This window comes from Mustela erminea, chromosome 16 (assembly GCF_009829155.1).
Source record: "Mustela erminea isolate mMusErm1 chromosome 16, mMusErm1.Pri, whole genome shotgun sequence".
NCBI classification, from domain to species: Eukaryota; Metazoa; Chordata; class Mammalia; order Carnivora; family Mustelidae; genus Mustela; species Mustela erminea.
The window spans coordinates 57,357,994-57,364,786 of record NC_045629.1 but is presented as its reverse complement, the minus strand read 5'-3'; the positions used below and the strand labels follow the sequence as shown (position 1 = coordinate 57,364,786).

Sequence of the window (6,793 nt, the reverse complement as noted above, 5' to 3'; positions counted from 1 at the left end):
ACATTTTCAAACGTAACTCATGACTTCCCATGTCTTTCACTCCTTGTCAAAACTATATTTAACCCAGGTTTTTCATCACAGAAAGTGGCCAAACATTTCACACAGTTGCTCGGGATCAAAACCAAGGAGAGATTCTTGATTTGTTTTCCACTCATATACCTCTAAATTCAATATGTATAACACACCCTATTTTTTTGTTCTACTTCCAATATATCCTGCAGCCACTTCTTTCCTTCTCAGCCACTTCTTTCCTTCTCAAAGAATAAAGTCCTGTTAAAAGTATCATTATGTCTTATCTTAGCTACTATAATGTCCTCCTGACTAGTCTATCTCTACATTCTATCATTTTTGGAGGCCTGTTCCAGTCACAGAAGAGAGAGTTTCTAAAATGTGAACTACATAAGCATATCTCACACTTAAAACAATTAACATATTAAATTTATGTAATAAATGTTGATTATGTATCTTACTTAATATAGTCCTACATATTCTGGGTCCAGCTTATTTTTCTAACCCCATCCAGCATCACTCTCCCCTTTTCCTCAATATGCTCCATCCACGTAGAAATATTTTATGACTACTTTTCAGAATTTCATAATATTTCATAGTTTTATCATATTTTTATGAGCATGAGTTACTCTTTAAGTTATTGTGGATGCACTTAAAATGTACAAATCTAGATGAGTTATTGCTTAACTGCCTTAAGAAGGAGTTTGGTGTCAAGAATTGAAAAGCCATGGTGCTTGCCCACAAATATCAGAGAAGTGGCAGAAGAATCCTGTCCTGAAAGATTATCTGGCCTGGGAATATTCTGGTATCAACATTGGTTGTAACCCAGCAGATAAGTACCGTGCAGAGAAGAGTTAATGTAGTCAACCTGAGACGGCTATTCTTAGAAAAAGCCTGCTTAGAAGGTTGGTCCTGGGCTGGCATCTGGTAACCGGGTTTTTGGAGTATTTCCAGGCAACGATTAATTGATTAGGGTGGCTCTTAGTGCCTAGACCATTTGCACAAGCAATGTGCCTTAATCATAAATACCTGCTTTCCTTCGGGGAGTCTGAAATTTTGGTATGTGGCACAAAGAGTGCTTATGTGGTTAGTCCCCAGTAAAAGTCTTGGGCCCTGAGTCTCTAATGGGTGTTTATAGTAGACAACATTTCATATGTTGTTACTGTTCTGCTGATGGGAGAAGAGTGCATTCTGTGTGACCCCTCATAGACAGAAAAGAGAATAAGAGAGCCCACACAGAGATTCATCCAGATTCCACGTGTGTTTTTCCTTTGTGGTCTAGCTGTGCATCCTGACTGCATCACTATACTGAATCCTAACCACAAATAAAAATAAATAAATAAATAAACAAATAAAAGATGTTATGCTTGTTTCATCTTGCTTTCTAGTGTTAGTAGTCTGGGGTAGCTTGTAAAGATGAGTTGCTGCATCTGGCTCCTCCAACAAATAAGAGAGAACCATGACATTTATTGAGAGTTTTGGATTTAATAGGCAACAGATCGATCATTTGGACATACTCATCCAGCTCTTTTACCAAGGTTGGAAATGAGAGTCAGTCCTATTTTCCCATGTGAGACACTAGTGAAATTTTTACTTTCTGTCCTTGAGTGTATGGAACTTTGGGTTCTACAATGCAGTTATTAGTTCCCATGGGAGAATGCTTTCACCACAGGACTCAACAAGGGTTCTAATACATTGCAATTTGAATTCTCCACCTGGCCATTTTAGGTTCCTAATGACAGTGAATCAAAAATTAAAGAATTTTACTCTACCAAGTGAGCTGTTTAGGTTAAGGGTTACTGGACTCTTAGGAAATTAGGTTGCTACTTTACAGTGGTATAAGGAGAATATTGTTTGGAATGCAGGTGATAACCGGGAGTGCCTTTTGGTACTCCTGTACATCCTGTACTTAAAATTAATTTGGAACTAAAACAATCCAAAGTCAGTAGGACCACTAATGCCCTATAACCTTCAGGAATGAAGGTTTGATCAGACAGGAAGACATAACCAGCTAACATGGTAACTTAGAGAAGAGTCATGAATGAACAGGAAAAGAAGATAATTATAAGTACTGGCTATGGCCACATGAATAGTTGCAGAAACAAGGACTACAATAGTTATTTGTATTTCTTCCTTATATTAGTGTTAGCATATTTGGTTATGTATAAAATATTTACTTCTTTCCCTCTCTCACCCCCCTCCTATTAAACACAAGAAGTGTTAATGGAAGCTGACCTCAAATCTCAAAATTTGAGTTATAAGAAATTGAGGAAAATGTGATTCAGCGAGGAGAGGAATATATTTTACACCAAAATAGTTAAAATGATTTGTATCCTCTTTGGGAAAAGATTAGCATGTTTTTTATTGTTATGAGGGATAATTGCATCATTAAAGTTGAAGCATCACTTTTCCATTACCTTTATTTGGAAGTTTTGTGCAGTTTAAAATAGTGTATATATTGGTCAAGATGACAAGGAATTGATTATGGAAGCTTTAAATTATGTTGATTCAGCTTAGTTAGAACTGTCTCCCTTCCAGATTTCTGTCTCTCCTTAATTCTGGGCTAACATTGGCCTAACCTAGAGAAATTTGCAGAAGATTCAGAAGGCGGAGTGAAACAGCAGCATGTTAATGCGTAACAAGTAAGGTTAGGTGCTCTTGTGACATACAAGTTATGTCAACATTGTGTTGACGTGCCTTGTGGACCTGGGGTAGAAGCTAAGCTGCAGATGCCTTACTGCCTGCCAGGTCTTCTTGCAGCTTCTCCAAATCCTGGGAGTGGTTTTTTAACATTTCATGGTCAAGTGCATCAGCATTTTTTGCTGGTTGTCTAAATCATCAACATTGAGAGTTTTACCTCAAGGTTCCAGCTCACTTTTGCATATTCCAGTTCGCCATTACTCTTTCCTCACTTTATGTCATGCTCATTTTCTTTCCAAACTGTGCACACTGTGGGACTTCAGAGACAGCAGCAGATGCATGGGATACAGACTTACATAGACTTCATTGGTACCCATAAACCCATAAGGATCTTTACAGGCTTGGAATCTCTGATTAAAACAGACTGACACAGGCTGACTGGGTATACCCGAGTGGTGTCATGGTAGCCCACTCTTCTGACCCATTCAAGCAGCAGAATAAAACTCATAAATACAGGCAGCACTGGAATCTGGGATCTGTGCAGCAGGATGGCAAAGGCTGTCTAGCCCTGAAAATCCTAAGCAAGAAGGTGAGAAAAGAGCTCAGCAGAGTAAACCAGAGGCATCATGCCAGCAAGCTCTGAAACCAGAAGAAGAGGTGGTTCTGGCAGAGAAGAGACGGCTGGGCAGCAAGGATGGCCCTCCTTATTGGGTACTGGGGCTATCCCTACACAATAGGATTTCCCTGTTAGAGGACCTTTGCTGTTTCAGGCTAAGGACACTGGAACAGTACACGTGAATGAATAGGGAAGCTCCACTAGCTTTATGTTGTTAGGCTCTCCCCACACATACTCAAAACATCTGTGGTTATTCACCACTTCAAGGCCCGGGGATCTGCACTATGTTAGACATGGTGAAAGTGGCAGATACTATCCTTTTTTAACTTGATCCTCTAGAAGGCTGGGGATCACTGCCTCTCCTGCTTGTTTGCTCAGGGCCTTCCCACCTATACACTAGTTGTCTAAGTAGTTTCTGGCCTCCCACTGAAGGGGTTTCTGGCCTCCCACTGAAGAAACAGAGATGCCAGAAAGAAGCTAAGTAAAGCAGTAGAAAAGTGCTTTCCTGATGACAAACTTCTCCTGTAGACACTCAGCCTGAGAGAAAGATGCTAGTCAGGCAGCTGGCTAACCAAAAGCAATGACATCTTGCCTTTCCAGTTTGACAGGCCTACCTGACTGCCCATGTTGCTGACTTTGTGCCTAGTGAGGAGAACTTGGTGGGCACCTTGAAAATCTGAGGCTCGGTTCATGAGCCAGTTCTGAAAGTGAATAGCTTGCTGTATATCACTGGACAAGGTGATTTCCAGATGAAACAGATAAATGCTCCAAAGGACCCTTTCCTTTTAAATCCTAGAGTGGTCAAATCCCAAAAGAACCATCTTGACAATCGATATTTGTGCAGTGGATGCTGTAGCTGGTATGGAGGAAGACATTAACATCTTAGCAAAGGCAGACCCTGATAGACAAGCAAGCATCTTTGTAAATAAAAGTTATCCCAAATCTGAAGGAAGAAGACCAAACCTGGCCCACTGAAGAGGAGCTGAACAAGGTAAAATCACTTCTTGAAGGAAAGTTCCAAGGTGGTAAAGAAGGTTCCCAGAAGTGTAGCAAATTACCAAATTGAATTGATTTGGGATGAGAATGGTGCAAGTGGTGGGGAAGGTGAATATGATGGTATGGAACATGAGGATTCTATTGATGAGGAATCTTGGGATGAGGGTTAGTAAAGAGGAAGGGGGGAGGAATGTGAAACTGACTACAGCAGAGTCCACATGTGATGATCTGTATAATGAGAAAATGGATGAAAAGGCTGAGGAAAACAATGTTGGAGAAATACAAATAAGAAAGACTGGAAGAGCTATTTCCAGATGAAGTAGAGACACCCCCCCAACTGGCCCCGTGACGTGGCTGTGAAAATTCAATTTCAAAAGTACAGAGACCTCCAGAGCTTCTGCATGTCTTCATGGGACCCTAAGAAAAATCGTACTCAGGATTATGCTCTGATCATTCAGTTTCAGAACTTTGCTAACACTTGAAGGAACTGAGGCTGGCTGATAACATCATGCTTCATATCCGAAGTCCCCATCTCAGGGTTTGAGTGCTTCAAGCAAAGAGCACACCACTGATTGCATTTTCATTACTCCCTGATCTTAAGGTGTCAGTACTGAATATGGTGGGACGCTGGCAACACAGAGCCTATGAAAGCTAGAGGGGCTGATCTTCCAGTGTGGGTTTGGGTGATTCCAACCCTCACCTTTGCTCTCTCAGCACACTTTGGTGGATAAACATAAATTTCAGAGATTTATGACTACTGACATAGCCTTGGTTGTGATGAATATATGGCCCAATCATTTTTCCTCCTGCATCTTTGTTGCTTTCCAGATAGAATAGCAATGGAAATGCACAGCCTCATTGCTATAGGCCATCAACTCTCAGTGGATCTGGACAAAATAGTCATCCAGAGAGTTGCTTTGAGTGATTACACCTGTGGCATGGACTACCCTGGTGAAGATGATCCAGAGAAGAGGCCTGTGAAGGACCTGGGACTGAGATTAGGTGCTTTTTGGTGGGTGATTGTGGGATTCCAGGAGTCTAAGTATGATCTAAAATGGATATGTGTGTTGGCACATTCTCTGCTGCAGCAGATTGCCATTTAGGGAGAACAGTGCAACCAGAGGAAGATCAGACTAGAAACATTTAAATTATTAATCTCAGGGCAGGAAATTTTTTTTGTGTGTAGGTCTTAGAGCAGTAATAGTTTGACAACTAGTCAAAAAGCCATAATGTCTTCGGTAGAATAGTTAAGAAAGAATGTGGTAGGTAAAGTCAGAAAAAAGGAGGAACTAGATCCCAGTTGTCAGTAATTCTTAACCTAGATGTCCATTAAGATCACTGGGGGACTTTTAAGAAATAACCTTGCCTGTCACCAACTTTAGAAATTCTGATTCAGTTGATCTGAGCTAAGGTCCAGTGAAAGACAATTTAAAAAGTAACCTAGATGACTCCAGTGTACTCAGCTTTGGAAACCACATACATAAGCATCTGGCTTTCTCTGTGATATTGGAAGCTAGTGGAGAATTTGGGGCAGAGGGGTGCCATAATATGATTTGCATTTCAAAAAAAATGAATATAGCAGAAGATGGAAAATAGTCTCTGGGGAACATTGAAGAGCTATAAGATCACTTAGGAAGTTATTAAAATAATACAGGCTAGAAATTATGGTGCTGTGGACCAAAGTGGTATCACTAGTAGACAATTAGATAATGATACTGATACAGAAGTCTGGATATCAAGAGAGCTCAATACATACACATTTTTGTAAAATAATTTTGACACGTATAAGATTAATCTATAAATAGGTTTATACAATATCAGCTTTTCAACAGTAAAATCTGTACAAGCATAACAAACAAAAGACCAATTGTCTTCTCGCTTGTTTATAAATGTTGATAATAGACAAAATAACACTTGAAATATTAAAGAGAAATAACTCATTTATGGATGCTACTATTTATAACATGTCTAGATGCCTTATAACACAGTAAGTACTATTTAAGTTACTGGCTAAAGAAAAATACATAAAACAGAGCCTCAAATGGTTTGGTCATAAACTGGTCAAACTTTCCAGTTTACAACTCAAGTGACAGAGTAAAACAAGACTGTTTTCTAGATGGGAAAAGATTTTCATTCTTTCCAAGACTATGGTTGTTAGTAAAGGCCTAATTCTTAGATGCTTAAGCCTGTTTTCAGCATATATTTAGAATACCATAACTTTAATTTAATTTGTTATTTTTATTTCTTTTTATTTTTTATTTAACATTTATGTATTATTTACTTTTTATTTAACATTTAAATTTTTTTTATTTTTAAAGATTTTATTTATTATTTGAAAGATAGAGATCACAAGTAGGCAGAGAGGCAGGCAGAGAGAGAGGGGAGGAAGCAGGCTCCCTGCTGAGCAGAGAACCCGATGTGGGGCTTGATCTCAGGACCCTGGGATGATGACCGGAGCCAAAGGCAGAGGCTTTAACCCACTGAGCCACCCGGGCATCCCAAATTCACTTTGTAATTTTAAGTGTTAAAAGT

General features: G+C 39.5%; 1 pseudogene; it reads left to right on the top strand.

Annotated features, from left to right (window-relative positions):
• The first annotated feature begins 3,109 nt into the window (after positions 1-3,109).
• LOC116574964 lies at positions 3,110-5,364 on the top strand (annotated as a pseudogene).
• Positions 5,365-6,793: the final 1,429 nt, after the last annotated feature.